Source organism: Rosa chinensis, chromosome 6 (assembly GCF_002994745.2).
Source record: "Rosa chinensis cultivar Old Blush chromosome 6, RchiOBHm-V2, whole genome shotgun sequence".
NCBI classification, from domain to species: domain Eukaryota; kingdom Viridiplantae; phylum Streptophyta; class Magnoliopsida; order Rosales; family Rosaceae; genus Rosa; species Rosa chinensis.
In genome coordinates, this window is record NC_037093.1 from 38,822,669 (window position 1) to 38,846,595 (window position 23,927).

Consider the following 23,927-nt stretch of genomic DNA (forward strand, 5'->3'; position numbering starts at 1 on the left):
CATTGGGGGGATTCCCTATGTTGAGAGTTTAACCCATGATTGAACAGAGATTTAGGAATAGAGACACACCTCCACAAGAACCACAATAAAGCAAAATAGACAAACAAAGTTGAAAAGCAATTGACACTGTTGAAGGAAATCAGCTTTGTGTGCCTAATCAAACTAGGATTAGTTTCATGTTTGTAATAGGAGAGAATGTTCTAGAATTCCTAGTCCTGTTCGGAATAGTTTTCCTTGTATCATTAGAGCATGTACTTTGTAATCCCTATATATAGGGCTCATATTCTCAATAATGAAACACACAATTCCCTCATCAAATTCTCTCAATTTCTCTCATTCTTAAACACGTTATCAACACAAGTTCTAACTACAAAAACCGAAAATCCAAATACTGAAATTCTCTTCAACATCACCTTTTCCACTATTGCACCTAGCCTGAGATAGCCTAGCCGTTGTTGCCCGCCTGCGCTGCACACTACCCCTGCAGCCGTTACGCACCCGTGTGCCGCCTACTGCCCCTGCAGAATCGCCGCATGCCTGCTGCCCCTGCAGCACAGTAGGACGCTCGTTCCTGTGCAGATCAGCTTGCTTGCAAGCCTAAAAAAGTCTTGATCGGGACCTCGATCAGATCAAAATCCTTATTTCATCAAAGTTATTCGTCTCTGTCTCTTTTATCTGACCTCTGAAATTCAGCCTTATTGGAGTTGTTTTGAGGCCTGTACACCAATCGAAGTGAAAGCTGTTCAGAAGCAAATCTGCTCCGAATTTTAACAAGTTTTAAATTAAAGTTCCTGCTTTCCGAAATTTATTGTTCTCCTTCTTTTTCCTCGGGGACTTGCAACCTCCCTTCTTCTACATCCCACCTTTCTTATAACATGGGTTCGATCCTTAAAAGCGTAATCGTGGGGATTCACGCTATACGAACTAAAAGCGTTCGTGAGCATCAAATTATTAACGAACTAAGAGCGTTCGTAAGATTTCAGACTAAGAGCATCCGTAAGCATCGATTTATGACCATATAGAGCATCATTGTTTTGGTCTAATCCAAATATTCTTGGAAATCGATTTCTTGGTAGCATTAAGGCTCAGAAATCTTATGTTAGTTTTCGTGGAAGCATTGACTCCGAGCTCAATGTCAGACTTGAACGAGCTCGATTTTACTCCATTGGATTCTATGGGCACAGGATATTTTCATGAGGACTCATAATGTTGAGCTCCACCTAATTTCCCTTTATTTATTGCCTACAATCCAGGAGTCTTGTTCTAAAGGAACCACTCAAGGCTCTCAAACTGAGATAGATAATTCCAGGGCATTTACCCTGATGAAGTGCCACATGGAGATGGCCCTTTAGTTTGAGTACATGAATGAGGATACCGCTAAGAACCTTTGGGTTGTGCCTCGTAAACGTTTTAGTAATGTTCACAATTTTCCGAACTTAGAAGCACGATGGAATAATATCCCGCTTCTCTAAACTTTGAAAGAGTTATGAAATATTGTTCAGAAGCTCTCCGCATCAGATCATTGATGCATGATTGTGGAAAATCACAAAAGAACAAATTGATTGAGAAAACCCTAACGTGACCATAGGAGTAATGACATTGAGGGTATAAGGTTGGACACCATGACGCCACTTTTGGCCATGGTAGCACTATTCCAACGCCATTGGTCCTACGGACCATACGTATTGCGTCAATACATCTCAATCAAGAGAGCATCCTCTTCATGGTATTTTAAGGAGTACCTGATCCATGGTGATCAAGATATCGAGTTCAAAAAGACTTTAAATCTGGTGATGAAGACAAAATGCAGCATTTTTTTATTTAGAATAGTCTTTTACTTTTCCAAGAATTATGTAATGGCAATTAATTATGCCTTAATCAATAAAATGACTTATTGGATTCACTCTTTCTTACCAGGCCCATCCAATTGAGTATGATGTCTAGGAAACTAGTTTGAGATTAGTGGTACTTAAGTGAGCCTTGCTCCACCGACATCTCTTCCTACTTTCCTGGTCATATTTAATTGGAGTTACCCAATGGATTGAGTGACTACGATTTGTCTAAAATTTGATTTTTCTTTTGGATTAGATTATGGTCACGAAACTTTGATGTAATTATTAGCTATCATTAATAAAGTGTCGATTTATTTTATCTCATGTCTTGGACATATTTTCGAACTTTATTACTTCAAAGATATAAGAGCGAATGGTTTTCATGTGGAAACACATTGTGAGAATGGACAAGAGTTCCTTTGCATCACCTCTAATGACTACGGACATAAAAGAGTCTTAGAGAAACTTATGTGTCGATCTAGTGGGTTGTATGCCACCACCATTCAAATAATTGAATCCAATCATGTTATGAGAGATGATTTATGGGATTTCGACAGATATAGGCTTTGACATGACCGTTTGGGACATCCAGGTCGTGATATGATGATCCGTATATTAAAGACTTCATACGGACATCCATTTTTCAGAACGAAAAGAAGTAAAACTCGAATTTTGGACCAAGGTGGGTCACCTGCGCCTCATGGCGCCGTCCCCCTGCATGAATGGTCTTCACAGGCCAGCATCGCCATCCCCCTGCGGCCCAAGAAAGGCTTTGACGCCATACATGCTCCCTTGAATCCAAGTTTTACTTCTAAAGTCAATTGTGACTTCATGGCTCAACCAAAATCATCATTGGTTATTTCTAAAGACTATCATTCGTTCTGCAAAGCCTGCTCTTTAGCAAAATTAGGATCGAGACCATCCTATGTAAAGGACACTAAAGAAAATATATAATTCTTGCAACGAATCCAAGGTGATATTTGTGGACCTATTCAACCACCTTGCGGACCATTTAGATATTTTATGGTGTTGGTTGATGCATCGACACGCTGGTCACATGTCATGCTATTGTCCACAAGGAACGCTGTATTTGCTAAACTCCTAGCCCAAATTATTAAATTAAGGGCTCACCACCCTGATCATCCTATTAAGTCTATAAGATTAAACAATGCTGGGGAGTTTACATCAAAAAACTTTTGATGAATATTGCATGTCCATTGGGATTGAAGTTGAACATCTTGTTCCTTATGTTCACACCCAAAATGATCACGCATAAGCTGTCATTAAACGACTACAAATGGTTGCTAGAGCATTGGTTATGCGCACCAATCTCCCTATTTATGCTTGGGGCTATGCAATATTGCATGCAGCTGTGCTTATTCGTTTGAGGCCCACTGCCACTCAACCTTTTTCTGCGTCTCAGTCTCTCAGATGGTGACTGGGTATGAGCCTGATGTCTCACACTTACGCATATTTGGGTGTGCAGTTTATGTGCCAATTGCGCCGCCACAGCGCACCAAAATGGGTCCTCAAAGACGATTAGGAATTTATGTTGGATATTGTACATGCATGTCCATTTGCAAGCATAATTAGCTATAATGAGCCACGCTCATGGTACCACCGGGGGTACCAACGCCCACCATATGAGTGACTGACGTAAAGACAGTTAGCCGGGTTACCGCCTGAGCCCCGGATCAACCCCAAAGCACCGCCGACGCGCCGCCACGCGCCGTGTCAAGATGGCAGCAGAAGCTACTGAAACTGGGAACTGAAGCACCATCAGTCCCACATCGAAAACAAGGAGAAGATCATCCTCTTCCTCACCTATAAAAGGTCCTCTCCTCTCTCCTCATTTATTACGCATTCAATACTTACCTACTGTTACTTTGTCAACATAAATACATTGACTAACTTAGGCATCGGAGAGTTGAAGACCGCCCGGCGCGGTCTCCCTCTGACGCCCATTGTATTTTATTTGACAGGTAACGGGAACCATTCACAACAAAGGTATCGATCCGCCTGCCGGATCAGCGTTAACTAAGGTCCAGCTACCGCTAGACTTTTAGACATTAACATTGGCGCCGTCTGTGGGAATCCTTGAACGGAAGGTCATCCCATCACAGTTACCATGACTAACGGTAGCGGGGGAAATATCGGGGAGCAGGCAGACCAGTCCGCAGTTCCCCAACCCGCCCGCCCAGCGGTAAGCATCAACCGCGCACTATTCAACACCCCGGTCAACCCAGGCGGTGAAACAAATCCAAGCAGCAGCCGTCCCCCAGGTCAGGACCTCACCGCCTTGTATGAATTGGCGCTGGCGGACCTCCACAAAGCAAACAGAGAGCGCGAGCAGGAACGCAAGGAGAAGGCGGAGGCCCAAAACCAAGTGGCCACGCTGATGACACGTTTCGACGAACTAAGGCGAACGCTGGACGCAAACGCCAACCCTGCACGAAGTGAGCAGTCACACAGCACCAGACACAGCCGGCCTACCGCTGGTATAGGACCCATCGTGCAAATGCAGGTACCGCTAAGCCCACCTGAGCTGGTAGGAATGGGACCACCCCCTATCCCACAACTGCCGGAGCAGGAGGCGGAGTCATCGCTGCGCACCCACCACTCGAGGACTAGAACAAGGACTGAGGGTAATCTACCCATTCCCGGGCGGGTGTTCGCTCCGCGGAACGCCCGAGCGGGCCCCGCTGGCGACGCAACCACCCAAATTTTGGAGAGGATGCAGCAGTTAGAACGGAGATTAATCCTGGCGGAGGCAGGCACCCCGGCGCCAGCCCCAAACCCACTCTTCGCGTCCAGGCCAGGCCCATTCACCGCCACAATTTTGCAAGCCGTCAGACCAGCGTTTGCAAAGACCCCAAAAATGTCACATTATAGCGGTAAGACCGATCCCTTCGTCCACATGGACACGTTCAAGAAGGTCACCAACAACAAGGGATTTGATGACGCCACCCTGTGCCACTTGTTCAGCGAAACGCTGGATAGTGAGGCAATGAGTTGGTTTTTCGAGTGTCCGCCAGGGTCCATCGACTCATTCCACGCATTATCTCATGCTTTCCTCTCTCGATTCATCTTGTTGTCCGCCGGTCATCACAACACGAGCCAGTTGTTTGGCGTCAGACAGGGAGGGGACGAATCATTGAAGGCATTCGTCACAAGATGGCGAGCGGCAGCATCTCAGTGCCGCGATCTCGATAAAACAATGGCTTCGGCGGCTTTCAAGCAGGGACTCCTCAAGGGACCATTCCTATATCACCTCAACTACAATCATCCAAATGCGGCGTATGATCACCTTATGAGTGAGGCGGTCATTCATGCCCAGGCAGAGTTTATCACATATGGAGAAACCCCACCGCCACCAGCAACACCAACAAAGTCATCTCAACCCTCCTCCAGCCATCAAGAGACCGCCAGCAAAGCCCCCACTGCACCGCCAGCTGACAAGAAGAGGGAGTGGCAGCAGGGCGGTTACCAAAGCAAGAGGCAGAAAGACAACCACTACAAGGGCAACCGCCAATCCCAGGGGGACAATCGCAGCAAGCAGACGGAATCCTCTCAGCGGTATGCAGTGTTCACCGTCCTCACAGCCTCGTACGAGGAGATTTACAATCAGTGCAAGGATCAGATACCACCGCCACCCTCGCCGAGATTCCCCAAAAAGGGTAAGCCAAGAAACACCGGCATGTGGTGCAAGTACCACGAGGACAGCGGTCACAATACCAACAGTTGCAACGCTCTCAAAACAACCATTGAGACCCTATACCGGGACGGCAAGATGGATCAATTCAAGGTGCGCCAACCGCCACCTGTGATTGCCAACATTGAGCCACTGGGCCGCATCAACACCATCGACGGCGGGGCTCCAATCACCAACATGTCTCACAGGGCAAGAAAGCGTTACGCACGCGCCAATCACCCAAAGGAAGTCTGTAACATCCGCTACGAGAGATCCACCAAACTCCCAAAGTCTGGTTGGGAGCCCATCACCTTCTCAGAGGAGGAGGAGCGAGGAGTGCATCTACCCCATGACAACCCATTCCTGATCGATGCCATTCTCGACAGATGGTCAGTAGGAAGAATCTTGGTGGATAGCGGATCTGCTGTCAATGTCATATTCAGCGGTTGTTACAACAACCTTAAGCGGAACAAGAAACTACTACAAGACCATGAGCCGTTGCTTAGCTTCTCCGGCGATATCACTCAGCCGCTGGGCTCTGACTACATGCGGTTAACCATCGGCTCCAGTCCATGTATGGCGGAGGTACATACCGAATTTATAATTGTGGACTGTTTCAGTTCGTATAACGCCATCATAGGACGGCCGGCACTCAACAAGCTCAAATGCATCATCGCCGGATACATGCTTCTCATGAAGTTCCCCACACCCAACGGCACAGGCTGTGTCAGGGGAAGTCAGCAACTGGCACGAGAATGCTACTCTACCACCATTGCGCGGTCAACCCGCCGCCACGAAATCCTAACGGTAGGAAATCAGGCACCGCCACCGGATATCTTCGAGGATCCTAGGGATGAGGAGGAGAAATACGTAAGGAAGGAACCGGTCAATCCTGAAACATCGTTGAAGGTCATCAGCATCTCTGACGAGCACCCAGAGCGGACAGTCCGCATAGGAGCTCAGCTAGACCCAGAAGTAGCCGCAGAACTCACTCAATTCCTGCGGGACAACGCCGCCGTTTTCGCATGGTCATATGCGGACATGCCAGGTATCTCTCCCGAAATCATCACACACAAACTAACCATTAAGCCATCCTTCCATCCCATCAAGCAGAGGCGAAGGGCCTTCGACGAGGAGAAATACCGCGCCATAGGAGAAGAGGTCGCCAAACTCCAGGGCATTGGATTCATCCGCCAGGTAATCTATCCCCAATGGATCTCCAACCTGGTCATGGTCAAGAAGCCTAGCGGCAAGTGGCGGATGTGTGTCGACTTCAAAAATCTCAACAAGGCGTGCCCAAAGGACAGTTTCCCTCTCCCACGCATTGATCAGCTGGTTGACGCAACCGCCGGGCATGAACTCCTCAGCATGATGGACGCTTTCTCCGGCTACAATCAGATCAAGATGCATCCCAGCGATCAGGAGTGTACCACCTTCACCACCGACAAGGGCCTCTATTGCTACAATGTTATGCCTTTCGGTCTGAAGAACGCCGGAGCAACTTATCAGCGGCTGATGAATGCTATGTTCGCTGAACATTTGGGCAAGATAATCGAGGTCTACGTGGACGACATGTTGGTCAAGAGTATAAAAGCCAGCGGACACGTGGCAAACCTCAAGATCATAGTTACCATCCTCCTGGCCTATGGCATGCGCCTCAACCCAGAAAAATGCTTCTTTGGCGTCACCGCCAGCAAATTTCTGGGTTATATCGTCAGTGAACGAGGCATCGAGGCTAACCCGGACAAGGTGCAGGCCATACTCGACCTGGCAGACCCTGAGTATAAGGTACACGTCCAATGCCTCCAAGGCAAGTTAACCGCCCTCTCTCGATTCATCTCCAGGCTCACTGACAGGTGTGCCCCATTTTTCAAACTCCTCAAAACAACTCACAAGAAAGTCATCAACTGGAACCCAGAATGTCAGGCGGCGTTTCAGGGCTTGAAGGATTACCTGGCGGCAGTCCCACTACTCTCTATCCCTGTGCAAGGAGAGACACTGTTCATATACCTAGCGGTATCGGTATCAGCGGTGAGTTGCGCCATTGTCCGGCGGGAGGGACAGGACGAGCTCCCAGTTTTCTACGCCGGCAGGGGCATGAACGGGGCAGAAACAAGGTATCCACCCTTAGAACAGCTAGCTCTTGCACTCATCGTTGCCGCCAGGCGCCTCCGCCAGTATTTTCAAGCGCACACAATCCACGTGCTGACCAATCAACCACTGAGACAGGTAATGCAGAACCCTGAACATTCAGGGCGCCTCAGCAAGTGGGCCATCGAGCTCAGTGAATTTGATATAGACTACAAGCCAAGAACCGCCATGAAGGGTCAGGCGGTAGCGGACTTCATCGCCGAGCTCACTGAGCGCCAGCCCAGTCCCAGCACGGAGAATGAGCCCGGGACGGAAATGGTCACCGCTAAGGAGCCAGCTCCCCTACAATCAGATTGGAACCTGCATGTGGACGGCTCCGCCAGCGCCAAGGCCAGCGGCGCAGGAGTCATCCTCACAGGCCCTGGGGGCTGAATGTGGAATACGCACTAAAATTCAACTTCAAAGCCTCCAACAACATGGCGGAATACGAAGCACTCATTGCCGGCCTACTCCTCACCATCGATTCAGGGGCTGACAGCGTCAACATCTTTAGTGATTCCCAGTTGGTCGTTAATCAGGTCAATGACAGCTTCCAGGCCAAGGACCAACAGTTAGCGGCATACTTGGGGTACGTTAAGACACTCCTCAAGAAATTCAAATTTCATAACATCACACAAATCCCCAGGGAAAAGAACGCCAAGGCTGATTCACTGGCAAGGCTAGCAACCGCCCAGCCACATCAGAGTCCAGCGGACACAAGAGTGGAATGTCTTGACAAGCCAAGTATCACAAAAACCCTGGCGGAGATCTTCAACATTGAGGTCAATACCAGCTGGATGGACGAAGTCATTGAGTACAAGCGCAACGGCACATTGCCGGACGACAAGGTTAAGGCGCGACAACTCCAGCGGAGGGCAACCCGCTACAACATCCAGAACGGCAAGCTGTACCGCCAGGGATTCACCCATCCCAACCTCCGCTGCCTAACCCCAGAGGAGGGAAAGGTCGTTCTGGCAGCAATTCATAGCGGAGAATGCGGAAACCATTCGGGCGCCAGATCCTTAGCCAATCGCACAATGCGACAAGGCTATTTTTGGCCTACTCTCGGCGACGATGCCCGCCAGGTAGCAAGATCATGCCACAAGTGCCAACAATTTGCTGACATCCCGCATGCACCGGCGGAACCACTATCGGTCATCGTCGCCCCATGGATCCACTCAACTTGGGGCCTGGATCTGATGGGAAAATTTCAAACCGCCAAGGGCCAGTTCAAGTACATTATAGTGGCTATCGACTACGACAGCAAGTGGATAGAGGCGGAACCACTAACAGCAATAACTACCGCCAAGGTAATTCACTTCCTCTGGAAGAACATCTACTGCCGTTACGGTGTCCCACACACGATAATCACCGACAACGGCACACAATTCAACAACAAGGAGCTCATCTCTTTCACCGCCAACTTGGGTACTAAGATGAGTTTTGCATCTGTCGCCCACCCCCAGACCAACGGTCAGGTCGAAGCAGCAAACAAGATAATCAAAAGGCTGCTGAAGAAAAAACTCGACAAAGCAAAGGGTCTATGGGCGGAGAAACTCCCGGAAGTTCTATGGGCCATCAGAACAACCCCAACTTCCGCAACAGGTGAAACTCCCTTCTGCATGATGTTCGGAACGGAGGCTGTCCTGCCCATTGAGGTCTCTCAACCTACCGCCAGAGTCGAGGGCTACCGCCCAGAGACCAACACTGACGGCATCAACCTGGACAAGGACCTCCTGGAGGAAAAGCGACACAGGGCCCACCTATGCAACCTGCAAAACAAGCAGCGGGTATCGCGTTTCTACAACGCCAGAGTCAAGGCCCGGAACCTCCAACTGGGGGACTGGGTAATGAAGGAAGTCATTCCACCGCCAACAAAGCTTCGCCCAACTTGGGAAGGTCCATACAAAATTGTGGAAGTCGTTAGCCCGGGCACCTTCTACTTAATGGACAAGGACGGCGTCACAACGACCCACCCTTGGAATATCGAACACCTTCGGTATTATTACAAATAGTCATGCCGCTACCCAAGAGCATCTTGACTTAGCTAAATTTTTGTTCAATATTTAGCTAAGGGAAGCTACCCAACGGGTACTACCCCTCTTTTGTAAACGCTGATCAGTCAGCTATCAATGAAACGAGGAATTATTCAAACCATTGTTACCAAGTCTAGCACTGAGGGCAACTGGCAACGCCAGGAATCGTCAGCGGACCACGTCCGCTACGTGGTGCACTTGGACCAATTTTAATTCCTTTAATGTTTCATTGCTTGGCAAAAGAAAAATCTCTACGTCAAAACTCTAGCGGTACAAACACATCATGACAAACGTCAAACTCTGAAATTTCATTTCAGGGCTGGGACTCCCCACCCAAAATAGTTCATTATTACAGTGTAAAAAAAAAAACCCTATGGAAGTCTCAGCTGGCTTCAGCGGTTGTCTTCGGCTTCTCCGGCTTCAACTGGCGGCGGCACGACCGATCGGCTCGCCTGATCGGACCCTCGAGCTGTCGGACTGGGAGTCTCCATTGTACCATCCGCCCGGGTGTGTGCCTCCAGAAATCCGGCACGTGACACCTCCGACGGGGTCTGCTGGGGAGTCTGCCGGGACCTTTCCGGCGGATGGGAGCCACTTTCCCCGCTGCCCGAATGGGTACCTGCCGCAGTGGGAGGCACGACTTCTGTCTCCGGCGGGACACCCTCGACCACCGGCACGTCGGGCTGTGACGCCTTTACAAAGTCAATGGCGCCCTTCCGCGTCAACATGTCTATATTTGCCCGGGCCCCAGACTTCGCCGCTTCGGTCAATGTCTTTTTGTACTCCGCCGACATCTTGAACGCTTCAACGGCGGCGGCTGCAGAAGAACTCTGTTCATTTTTCAGGCGGTTGACCTCCCCGTCCAGCCGCTGCATCTCACCCAGTCTGGCGGCAGACTCCCGCTGCACAATGATGAGCTTCTTATCTTTAGCGGCTATCCGCTCCTGCAGCAATGCGATCTCCTGCTCCAACTGGGAGACGCGTTCATTCCTCTCCAGGTCCCGCCTTATGGCCGCATTAAGCTTGCCGCGGGCGTCCGCATAGTCACACTCCGCCTTGGCCAGCCCCTGCTCGGCCTCCGCCAATCTCTCCTTGGCCTCCGCCAGCTCCCTCTGGAGACCTCCGATCTCCCCCCTGAGCTCTTCCTCAATCCGGGGCTGCTTAGACGCCGCCTCGAACATATCATGTAACCCCGCAGATATTTGACCAAACGCCGAGCTGAAGGGCGATTGGTCAATTGCCGTCGGGCGCGATATGCCCGCCAGACCCCCGAACCCCAGCCGCTCGCACAAATGGAAAAGGAACGCCCGCTCCCCTTCTGTCATGAATGGCGCATACTCGGCAAAGGAGTCCAGATCACTGACGGCTGCTGCCTCCCCCTCCGCCACTGCACCCTTCGACGCAGCTTCTCAAGCCTTCTTTTGTTGGCGGACTCCGATCACCACCTCTTCTTCCTCTTCCTCGACGGGGGAGTCAGGCTGCCGGCGTTTTTTCTCCAACGCCCGTTGTGTCCCAGCAGCGGTCCTCGTCACCCGCACCGGCGGCTCACCCCGGGACTCGGTGGCAGTCCCCGTCGGCTGCACCGTCTTCTTTTGAGGACCGCGCCGGGTGGTAGGCATCCGCTCCCGCGGCCTTGTACCAACATTCCCCCTCTCCCCGCCACCCACTTGGGTGTCCGCCTGCACTACCGGCAGGCCATCCTCACCCAGATGGGAGTGGTGCGGCATCGGCAGCTCCACCGCAACCTCAGACTGGCTCAGCACCAGCGTCTCCGGGTTCACCACCGTCTGCTGGGCCGCCAACCCCTCGGCATACATAGCCTCCAGAAAATTTTCTATCTCGGCACGATCCATTGCTTTTTCGAAAGCGTCGCGACTAGATTTGTTACCGGGCGGGGTTTCTGAAAAGAAAAACACAAACACCCGTCAGTCCGGATCAAAAAAAAAAAAAAAAAAAAAAAAAAAATGATGAGGTGTGGCGGAGTGGCTCTCACCAATAGAGCGAGTTAGCCCCAGGTCAACCAGCAATTCCCAACCGGTCAGAAGACGGAAGTCAAGCAAATTGCGGTTCCGCCAGCAGCCGCGGATCCTCGCCACGCGACACTCCTCTTCGCGCGTCAGAATATACCTTAGTCCCGCTGCACAAACACAATAATCATTAGCAAAAACCGCAGGTTTGCAAAAGTTTGAAACCGCCAGTTAGTTTTAGCGGAAACCAGTTGCCAACCTCGGATGGGCTGGAATTCCGACTTAGTCTTAAACGTCGGCCCCTCCACATTCGACCTAGTATGGTACTCCCAGCCATCTGTGGCGACGCAGAAGGTCCCCCGCCAGTAGGACATTGAGTCCCTTAAGTTCTCAATCAACTTGGGCGCTCCCTGGCGGCGGCTTAGGTTCACGCACCCTCTGCAACCTCGGCGCTTCACATACACTAGCTCGTAGAAGTGAAGCACTTCCGCCACGGTAGGCCCCTCGCACCCCGACAAGCGCCACAGGGAGTTCATCGCCAACAGCAACCGCCACATGTTGGGACAGATCTGCCCAAAGGCAAGCCCAAACTCGCACACAAGAATTTGGAGATTGGGCACTAGCGGGAATGTCACTCCTTGGCGGAATATGGCCTCGTGCACGACAGCACATCCCGCTGGGAGCATCGAGGCCTTCTCATCCGCTGTCGGGGGGCGCAGCTTCACCGAGCCCGGCAACCGGAACGTCCGCTTCATCCGGTTAACAGCGGCGGCATCCATCCGCCCACCTGCCTCGTCAACGGCGGTGCCATCTGAGAGGTACCACGCCGACTCGACATTTTGGCCCGGCGCTTCCCCTTCGCCAGCGGAGCCGCTAGCAGCGCTATTGCTCGCCAAGCGCTCGTCACGCCTAGCCAACTCACCCGCCCTAGAGCTCTCTGGACGCGAGCCACGATCCATAGCTATTTCCCAGGGGATGGTCCGAAGTGGCTCAACTTCAAGCGGTTCTGGCAGTGAGGTTCCTGCATGGGCAGACGGACGCAACGAGTCAATAAAGGTCATATCCGCCACGCTGAACGACACGTCAGACCCGGAATCCTCACTGCTCGAAATATCTATGACGTTGGCCATCCCAAACCCTAAAACCCACATCAGTTAGCACAAATACAGATCTAACCTACTCTCACATCAGATACAGCCAAAGATGCCAAGAACAACTACCCACAAAAATACCAAAACAAAAACAACCGCACGCTCAACCCAGATTAGACCGTCTAGCAAAACCCAAAACCCCAACTTTCTGTCAAACACCATAACCTCCCTCAAATCTCTCCCTACACCCTCCGAAAACAGCACAGAGGCAATATCATACCATTAACAGAAATACCAAAACCCAGAAACCACCATTGCAGATTCAATGAAACAGGAAGAGGATCCGAAATACCAACCTCACGTCGAAGACTTTGGAGTGCAGTTCGTCTTCACTAACAGTTTTCGTCCTCTCCAGTCCGACTACTCCACGCAAGCCCGGAGATCTCCTTCGCAATTCGCAGGCGAACAAGGCTCGAAGCAGGCAACTCAGATTTGAAGATTTTCCAGAAATGTCGAAACTCGCTCAGTTCCCCCCTTTTTATGTCAACATCAAATAATCCTGAGCCGTCCGCTACAAAACTACATCACGTACCAACCGTACACGTGTCCCACGTCTTCATTAACTCCCTGGATTAACCGAGGCGTCGCCTCGGTTACGAGATCCATCATTACTCGCATTAATGACGAGAAGACGGCTAGGCTTAGGAGGCAAGCCTCCAGACGCTAACCCTCTCAGAGTTAGCCACGTGTCCACCGTCATCATTCTTTGGCTTCCAAGGGAAGTCACCACCTGACAAGTAAACCCCCCAACCATGGCAAGTCTCCGCTGAGCGAAAACCCCGCCCAGCGGATCCATCCTCACTTGTCATCTCCCAAGTGACGGAATCTCCGCTGAGCGAAACCCCGCCAGCGGATCCTCACTTGTCATCTCCCAAGTGACGGAGTCTCCGCTGAGCGAAACCCCGCCAGCGGATCCTCACTTGTCATCTCCCAAGTGACGGAGTCTCCGCTGAGCGAAACCCCGCCAGCGGATCCTCACTTGCATCTTCCAAGTGACGGAGTCTCCGCTGAGCGAAACCCCGTCAGCGGATCCTCACTTGCATCTCCCAAGTGACGGAGTCTCCGCTGAGCGAAACCCCGCCAGCGGATCCTCACTTGCATCTCCCAAGTGACGGAGTCTCCGCTGAGCGAAACCCCGCCAGCGGATCCTCACTTGTCATCTTCCAAGTGACGGAGTCTCCGCTGAGCGAAACCCCGCCGGCGGAGCTTCTCTCCTCATTTGGTAAACGGGGCGTCCTCCGCTACACAGCGCACCGCTGGCTGACCCCATTTCTCATCTGACAAGCTGCGTACTTTATTCAGCGCAACACCGCTCAATAAAATACCAAGCACGTCTACTTGACGCTGCTTCCTGCTACATCTAGCGGGGGACTTCCGCCAGCGGCGGATCCCGAGGCCACGCCTCTCTGACAACGCCGCCACGCGGAGTTACGGTCAGAATGTCCCTACGGGACACGGGGACTAGTCAACAGTCTACGACAGCCCTGATCAGGTACGTTGACCCCCGTCACCTGGGTGCTAAGATTGGGCTCGCAACCCAACACCCTCTGCTCCGTGCAGCGCTGCTCCGTGCAGCTCCCCCTCAACAAACAATAACAACGACCATCCGGAGGTCCATCTTAGCCGGGGAGTGGGGGACTCCCTGGGGGGCCTAGCAGGGGCCCACCCGAAAGGGCACAAAGCGTTTGCTCAGTAAATCCATGGTTGACAACGCACTGACGCTAATTATGCTTCTGCAAAGTCTAGCGGGAGAAACGCTTCAAACCGCCGATCAACTCCCCAACCAAGATTGCCCTCCTTGACTGGGGATTTGGGGGACTTGTACATGCATGTCCATTTGCAAGCATAATTAGCTATAATGAGCCACGCTCATGGTACCACCGGGGGTACCAACGCCCACCATATGAGTGACTGACGTAAAGACAGTTAGCCGGGTTACCGCCTGAGCCCCGGATCAACCCCAAAGCACCGCCGACGCGCCGCCACGCGCCGTGTCAAGATGGCAGCAGAAGCTACTGAAACTGGGAACTGAAGCACCATCAGTCCCACATCGAAAACAAGGAGAAGATCATCCTCTTCCTCACCTATAAAAGGTCCTCTCCTCTCTCCTCATTTATTACGCATTCAATACTTACCTACTGTTACTTTGTCAACATAAATACATTGACTAACTTAGGCATCGGAGAGTTGAAGACCGCCCGGCGCGGTCTCCCTCTGACGCCCATTGTATTTTATTTGACAGGTAACGGGAACCATTCACAACAAAGGTATCGATCCGCCTGCCGGATCAGCGTTAACTAAGGTCCAGCTACCGCTAGACTTTTAGACATTAACAGATATGATTCTCCAACCATTGTCCTCTACTTAGAACCCTTGACAGGCGATCTCTTTATCATTAGATTTGCGGATTGTCACTTCGATGAGACAGACTTCCCATCGTTAGGGGGAGATAAGAACATAAATGTTCAACAGGAACGACAGGAATTGTCGTGGTTTGTCCCCACTCTGTCTCATATTGATCCCTGAACAGCACAGTCTGAAATTGAAGTGCGGAGAATTCTCGATCTTCATCACGTAGTAGAATCGATGCCTGATGCGTTTTCTGATATCGCTAAAGTGGCAAGATCACACATACCTGCTGCAAACGTGCCTGCAAGGATTGATGTCCCTAAAATTAGAGGACATGATGCCATCTCAAGAGTACCTGAGAATGGCGCCAACGTCCCCTCCCTTGGTGATGTTGTGGCTAGGCCCACGGCTCCTGCAAGGAGGCGCGGAGGCCCATAGGTTCGATGGATTCTCGCCCAAGAAAGAAAGAGAGTTTGGCACAAAATAATCCATTAATCATCAATGTAAATAATCCATCTCATGAGAATATTACATATTATGGTTATGTCCAAGAGACATCATTGTGGGACGCTCCAATGTCAGAACCAATTCCAGATAATAGAGAGATCTCCATGAATTACATTAGTGTACATGAGATGATGGATAGAAATTGTACGACTGTTGATGATGCATTTGCATATCATGTTGAAAAAGGAATTATAGAATATGATGATATCGAACCTCGCTCTGTTGAAGGATGTCAATAAATAGCGGATTGGCCTAAATGGAAAGATGTGATCCAGACTGAATTAGATTCACTAGCAAAGAAATAGCTATTTGGGCCTATAACGTAGACAGCCCCAAATGTAAAACCTGTTGGCCATAAATGGGTTTTTGTTAGAAAGCGTAATGAGAAAAATGAGGTGGTTAGATATAAAGCCCGCCTCGTGGCATAAGTATAACGTCCCGAACCTGAATATACCAATTTACTAGTCATTTGGATGGTAAACGACCCTTACTTTCACTTTTACTGTCGTTTTAGTACTTTTAGTGGCCCTAAAAGATGACTTTTTGTTTGGGTCAAAATTTGAGAAAATGTTCTTCATAAAAGTTGTAGAGGACGTTAAACCGAGCGCGTGCATATGTGGTACGTAAAAATCGGAGTTCATATGCGAAAGTTATGCCTAAAATACTAAAGTTACTGTTCATGATAATTTTCTATAAATAGCCGAGTTACTGTGGTAAGTTTCCATTTTCGGAAACTTACCGAGCCTTCTCCTTTCTCTCTCCCCGATTCTCTCTTCCTCTCCGACCTCGTCACCTTCTTCCGGCCATAACTCCTCCATCAGGTGACGGATTTTGACGTATAAGATGTAGTTGGAAAGCTCTCTTCCTTGTCTTCATTTCTGGGTTCGTTTTGTAGCTTAATATGAACTGTGGAAGGTGCAGCAACAAGAAGAAGAGGACGGTCACTGTAGCAGTTTTGAGTCAACGCCGATATTTTCCGATTCCGGTAGTCTCCGGCCACCAAACTGGCGTCGAAGGTTCGGTTTTTGACATAGATCATTTCCCCTAAGGTCTTTCATTTCAATTTGCAGTGTAGAGGTTGAATTAACAATTTCAATTTCTAGGGTTCTTAGAATTTCTGGAAATTTTTCACCGGCCAAATTGGAGCTCTTCCAGGTAAAATTGAAACTTGTTGTAGTTGAGAAAGAGGTTGGGTTTGTTGAGTAGATGGTGCTGCCAAATTTTGGTGGTCATCGGAGGTGGTTGTCGGTGGCACGTGGGGCCCACGCGCTGCCACTGTTGGTGGCGCGTGGAGGAGTGTAGGGCAGTGTTTTAATTCCGGTTTTTAGCCCATTAAATCCTATAAATTGTGTAGAGCTTGTATATGAAGTTTGGTAATTTTTGGAGAAATTTAGAATTAATTAGGAATTTTGAAGTTTAGGGTTTCGATTATCGAATTACGAGAATCCGACCGTCGGATATCTCTCGGTTCTGACTTGGAACCTTTAAGATAATGAATTAGTATTAGAGGTAAAATTTGGGTTGAATCCGAGAACAAGTGGAGAGTTGATTGGTGAGGGTTTGATTATGGGATTCGTATTAAATTGTCGAATTATCGCTTACGGAATATAATCATGTACAGGGCGACGTACCGAGCTCTGGCTTAATGAAGGAACTCGTATACGTGATCATCGGAATAGTACTGTGAGTGGACTTTTGTTTTTAAGTAAATGATGCATGCATTTATTTCTTTGAATATGCTCTATTTATTTATCAATTTACATTTCGAGCGTGTGATTTAGTCTCAGAGATTGATTTCGCTTTATCTCATATAAGTGCTTTCGATAATGATTTGTTTCCGAAGTTGATTATGATTTATAATCTTATTTGACGAATTATATATTTCCGAGGTGATTTCCGGAATTATACTTTTAATTATATTCTATTTCGATTTGAGACTTTTAAAGGATTTTCGAAATGGGATTTCGACGGAGTTATATTCCTTATTTATTTATCGACTTCAGTTTTGGCATTGGGAATGCCTTGATGATGATTTTGAAATTGGTTTTGTTTCGGTTTACGGAAAACTTGTTTATTATTATTTCTTCCTATTTATTTTAAACTCGAGATTATCTTAGCGTGTGGGACACGTCATTGGAAATTTTTTTACGAGAGATGGGGAAGCCTTATGTATTTATGGATTTACTTGGTTCCCAGATTTTCTGTTGCCATACTTTGGGTGACTATTATCATTGCTAGCATTGATCTTCCGCCTTTGTGGCGAGGTGATGGGATCATCGAAGCCCTCCGCCTTTGTGGCGCTGGTTACTATCTCCGTGACATTAATTCTCAAGCCCAGTATCCTATCACTACACATAGTGGCGTAAGGGTATATTACGGGAGTAATGGGAGTACTTTAGCCTGGGAGGCTCACTCGTATGGTTATCGTCTTCCCCTACTCATTATACTATTTTCGACTAGCGGGGCTAGTCCGATTTATTTTAGCCAGCGGGGTTGGTTTTATTTCCTTGAGTATCAGAGTTTCAACCTTTTCTTTTAATCGTTTGTGACTAGCGGGGCTAGTCGGTTTTCATGAGCGGAACTCCTCTTGTTTTATTTTCGTTAATCATTGCATGCATCGGGAATTTTTAAAGAAATAAATGTGGGAAAGTATAAAATCCCTTTTGTTTGAAATTGTTTATTTTTGTCCACTCACGCTAACGTTTTTATGTACTTTCCCCTGGGGCCTTCGTTTTCAAATGCCCAGTTTGCAGGCGAATTAGTGGAGGTCGGGCGTACATGACATTTGAGGCATAATTGTCACCACTTCCGCATTGTAGGATCCCTTGATCCTTTACTCTACTTTTTATTTCTTTGTGTATTAGTATTGCTCTGATAACCTTTGGGATTGGTATTGTTAAGTTGAGTTTTGTGTTTTGCGAGTTGGGGAATGTTGTGAAATGGGGAGCAGGGTGGCTCCAGGAGTATAAGGTTGGTTTGCTTGAAGTGCTTTGTGTGTTTCTACAGGTTTTGGGTAGTCCATTTTTAGGGGAAGTTCTGCCAAATTTTTGGTAGAATTTCTTCTAAGGTGGGCCCCGCAGGACTACTTCGGATTTTGGGGTGAAATTCGGGGTGGGTCCTGTCAATAAGGTTTCTCACAACGCACTGGAATCGACTACGAGGAGATGTATTCTCCCGTAATGGACGTTATAACATTCCGCTACCTTGTCAGTTTGATAGTTTCCGAAAAACTTGACATGCAGCTTATAGATATGGTTACAGCATATCTCTATGGGGATCTATATTCAGAGATATATATGAAGGTTCCAGATGGACTTCAATTACCCAAGTCAAGTGGCTGTAAACCACGGAGCGCTTTTTCAATAAGATTAAAACGCTCACTATATGGGTTAAAACAATCCGGACGGATGTGGTATAACCGTCTAAGTGACTACTTGATTGGGAAGGGATATATTAATAATGAAATATGCTCATGCGTGTTCATTCAAAGAACAAGTTCCGGATTTGCAATCGTAGCAGTTTATGCCGATGACATGAACCTAATTGGAACTCTAGATGAGTTAAAGGAAACTACTAAATACTTGAAATCCGAATTTGAGATGATAGATCTTGGGAAAACATGGTTTTGTCTCGGTTTAGAACTCGAGCACCGTAGTGATGGAATTTTGATCCATCAGTCTGCATATACTCAGAAAATTCTAAGGCGCTTTAATGAAGATAAAACAAAGCCTGTGAGTATTCCCATGATTGGCCGTAGTCTTGAGCCTGGAAAAGATCCGTTTCGTCCAAAGGATGAGGACGAAGAATTATTAGAGGCCGAAGTGCCCCATTTAAGTGCAATAGGCGCATTATTGTACTTAGCTCAATGCACAAGACCAGACATCTCATTCGTAGTGAACTTGTTAGGTCCACTTAGCTCTGTGCCAACACGCCACCATTGGATTGGTGTAAAAATAATCTTTCGATACCTAAGAGGTACGATTGATATGGGCCTATTTTATCCCTATAGAGAGAAGAGGAATGAAGGAAAAATGGGATGGACCCCATTAGGCATGGCGCCACCGTCCACCATAACACCATAGCGGGCCATATTGCCGCCAGCACCGCCGCCACCACTAAGGGTGGCTGGCCTCACCCATCTCTCTTACATCAAAATGATGGTGATGTTTTAATGGGTTTTGCTGATGCAGGGTACCTCTCTGACCCTCACAAAGGTCACTCCCAAACGGGTTATGTCTTTACCATGGGAAGCACTGTGATATCTTGGAGGTCTACAAAACAGACCATTGTTGCTACTTCCTCAAATCATGCAGAGATTATTGCTCTATATGAAGCCATGCGTGAATGTATATGGCTAAGGTCTATAATTAGACACATTCGAGGAAGCTGTGGTTTGAAGTCTAGCACAGATGAACCTACATGCATTTATGAGGATAATGCAGCTTGTATTGAGCAAATGAAGCTAGGTTTCATCAAGGGTGATAACACCAAGCATATATCGCCTAAATTCTTTCATAATCAGCAACAATAATCCCTTCTAAAGATTGAAGTAAATCAACTCCGATAAGAGGATAATGTAGCGGACTTATGTACCAAGTCGTTACCTAAATCCACCTTCGAGAAACATGTGAAGAGCATCAGATTGAGAAAGTTATCCGAACTCCCACGATTGTAGCAATCAGGGGGAGATATCGACATCAGGGGGAGTTATGATGTCTACATGTTCGATCTTGAAGAGTGAAGGACGTGTTGTACTCTTTTTCTCCTCCTCGAGCTTGTTTTTGTCCCACAGGGTTTTTTCACTCGAGCAAGGTTTTTAACGAGGCAACGGATGAAGCGTCACCACCAAGTTTGAGCGGCACAAGGGAGAGTGGTGAAGGAAATCAGCTTTGTATGCCTAATCAAACTAGGATTAGTTTCATGTTTATAATAGGAGAGAATGTTCTAGAATTCCTACTCCTATTCTGAATAGTTTTCCTTGTATCATTAAAGCATGTACTTTGTAATTCCTATATATGGGGCTCCTATTCTCAATAATGAAACACACAATTCCCTCATCAAATTCTCTCAATTTCTCTCATTCTTAAACAGACACAAGATTCAATATGGAAATTTCCCTACATCCACCCAAGATATTTGCTTTTTCACTATGGAAATAAAACTAGTACAGGATATATGAGTCAAATCTCATAAGCCAAAGTGGCAAGCATAGAAATAGTTCGTGGATAGTGCATGAGAGTGGTAAAACATAAAGTGGGAGAGTTTGAGAGAAGAGACAAATGATGTAGAGAATGGGATGTCCACCATGAGGTTTATATAGGACTACCTCAAGTATACAAAAGGTAACTATTAACGACTACACCAATCACTCGTCTGATTACAAATCAATCAATTGCTAATTATATTCTGTTGATTACCAATCAATCTAAATTGGTGTAAATCATGCAACACTAATTGCTATAACATGAATAGCCACATTACTATTTACAACACTGCCCCTTGGATATTCATGTCAATAGTGTTGCCCCTGTTGTGCGCTTCTAAGTTGCCTAGTCAAAAACCTTGCCAAGTAATAAAAACTCTGTGGGAAAAAACAACCTTGGTTGAAGGAGAAAAAAAGCACAACGTGCGTAAATGTGGAGTAGTCATATCACAACAGAGATAGGTGAAGTCTTCTTATTAGCATCATAAGTAGGTAGTATGTCTATGAGAGGGATGCATTAGAGCTGCTGCCCCAAAACCTTGCCCGGTAAACCCAGTGGGAAAAACCCATGGTCGAAGGGAAAAGACGAGCAAATGCATATATGTCGAATCAAAGCATCTTCAGGATGCAGTAAGTGGGGTGACCATGCCAAAGATGTGCCTCATCAAAACATTTCTAGGTAACAAAACCAAGTGGGACAAAATAACCCTAGATGAATGACAAAAAGAGTACACGATGGTCAAGTGGGTATGCTTTGGGATACTCCCCTTGATTTTGACTCCCCTGAAAATTACATGTTAGGTAATTCAGATAATTTATATAGACCCAATACCTTGTACATGCTTTTGGAATGTAGACTTTGGTGGTGACTTGGTAAAGAGGTATGCACGATTGTCTTCAGATCGAATCTACTTGACTTCAATCTTCTGATGCTCCTGTTGTTGCTGATTGAAGAAGAACTTCAGTGTAATATGTTTGGTGTTGTCTCCTTTGATGAATCTCGTCTTTATCTGCTCTATGTAAGCAGCATTATCCTCGTAGATAATGGTCAGTTCATCAGTGGTGGAATGCAATCCACATGTGCTTCGAACATGCTTTGTAATGGCTCTTACCCATGTACATTCACATGCTGCTTCTTGAAGAGCTAGAATTTTAGCATAATTCGAAGAGGTAGCAAAAATGGTCTGTTTCGTAGACCTCCAAGAAATTGTAGTATTCCCAATGGTAAAGACATAACCAGTTTGGGAACGCACCTTGTGCGGGTCTAATAGATAGTCTGTATCAGCATATCCAATAAGGCGAGCATCATTATGAAGATCATGGGGTTTGATCCATTCCTTGATGCATAGGGATAGAATAAGCCAATGCCCAGCGTACCTCTAAGATAGCGAAAAATGTCTTTTTTGTCATTCCAGTGACGGCATGTTGGCACAAAGCTATATCCAGCTAACAAGTTCACATCGAATGAGATGTCCTGTCTAGGGCATTGAACCAAATACAATAATGCACTTATTGCACTTAGATATGGGACTTCTGGCACCAATATCTCTTCGTTATCATCTGTAGAATGATATGGTTCTCTCTAGACTTTGGACTACTATGGGTGTGCTTGCTTTTATTAAAGTGTCTTAACATCTTCTAGATGTAACTTGATTGATGGACCAAAATTTCATCTGCATTGTGCTCGGGCTTCAGGTCGAGACAATAATTTGTTCTCCCAAGGCCCTTTATCTCAAATTCCAACTTCAGGTGCTTTGTGGTTTTCTTGATCTCTTCAGGAGTATCAATCAAATTTATGTCATTGACATAGACTGCCACAATTCCAAACTAGAAACTTGTTTCCTTAATAAACACGCATAGGCATAGTTTATTATTCACATATCTCATCCCGATCAAATATTCACTTAGACTAGGGGTCATCATTTGGCCCTTAGGCCCTAAACCCTCCCTAAGCCCACCCGGCCCGTAGGACCAAAGCCCGACCCGGCCCTTACATTAGGGCGGGCCGGCCCGACCCTTTTTTAAATTGGGTAGGGTATGGACCATGAGAATGAAACCCGGCCTGACCCTCCGGCCCGGCCCTTTAGGCCCACCCGAATAAGCCCTAATAATTTTATATTTTTTCTATTTTTTACTTATGTTTCTCTTTTTTCTATAATATGCAATTTATCTCTTTCTTTGTAATTGATTTCTTAAGCTTTGTTTTCTTTAGTTTTTATTTTCTTTGTTACATAACAATTAATATTAGGAGATTTAGAGAGATAGTTAATTGAATATAACCACCTTAACTAATATTAATAAATGTTATAAGTTAATTCCTATACACACACACACACATATTAAATATAATCAACTAAAAACAATGTCTTATATTACCTATATAACCATTGAGCCACATTTTGAGGAAAAAAAATATAATGTAAGTTTTTTTTTTATTAAACAAAATAAGGCCATTTTCGGCCCTATTTGGACCTATTCAGAAGGTCGGCCCGATCAGCCCTTTCGGCCCTAATAGATCGGGCTTTTAGGGCGGGTAAGGGTTAGCATATTTAAGCCCCAGACCGACCCTACCCAGCCCTAAATTTTGTTGACTTTGACTAAGCCCAGCCAGGCCTGACCCCAAGCCCTAAAATTTAGGGTAGGGCCGGCCCTAACCTGGCCCATGATGATTCCTAACTTAGACGGTTATACCACCTCTGTCTAAATTGTTTCAATCTATAAAGTGAATGCCTCATAGCTAATAGAGAGCATGTTCTGTGGTCTAGAACTATTTGCATCGGGTATCATATGTCCTTCAAGAACTTTCATGTATATCTCTGTATTATGATCCCCATAGAGATAAGTTATGACCACATTCATAAGTTACATATTCAGTGTTTCAGAAACTATCAATCTAAAAAGGTAGCGGAACGTTATGACATCCATTATGGGAGAATACGTCTCCTCGTAATCAATCACAGGGCATTGAGAAAATCCTTACGCCACTAGACGATCCTTATGTATCACAATATCGTTTTTCTCATTACTCTTCCTTACAAATACCTATTTAAATTCTATGGTT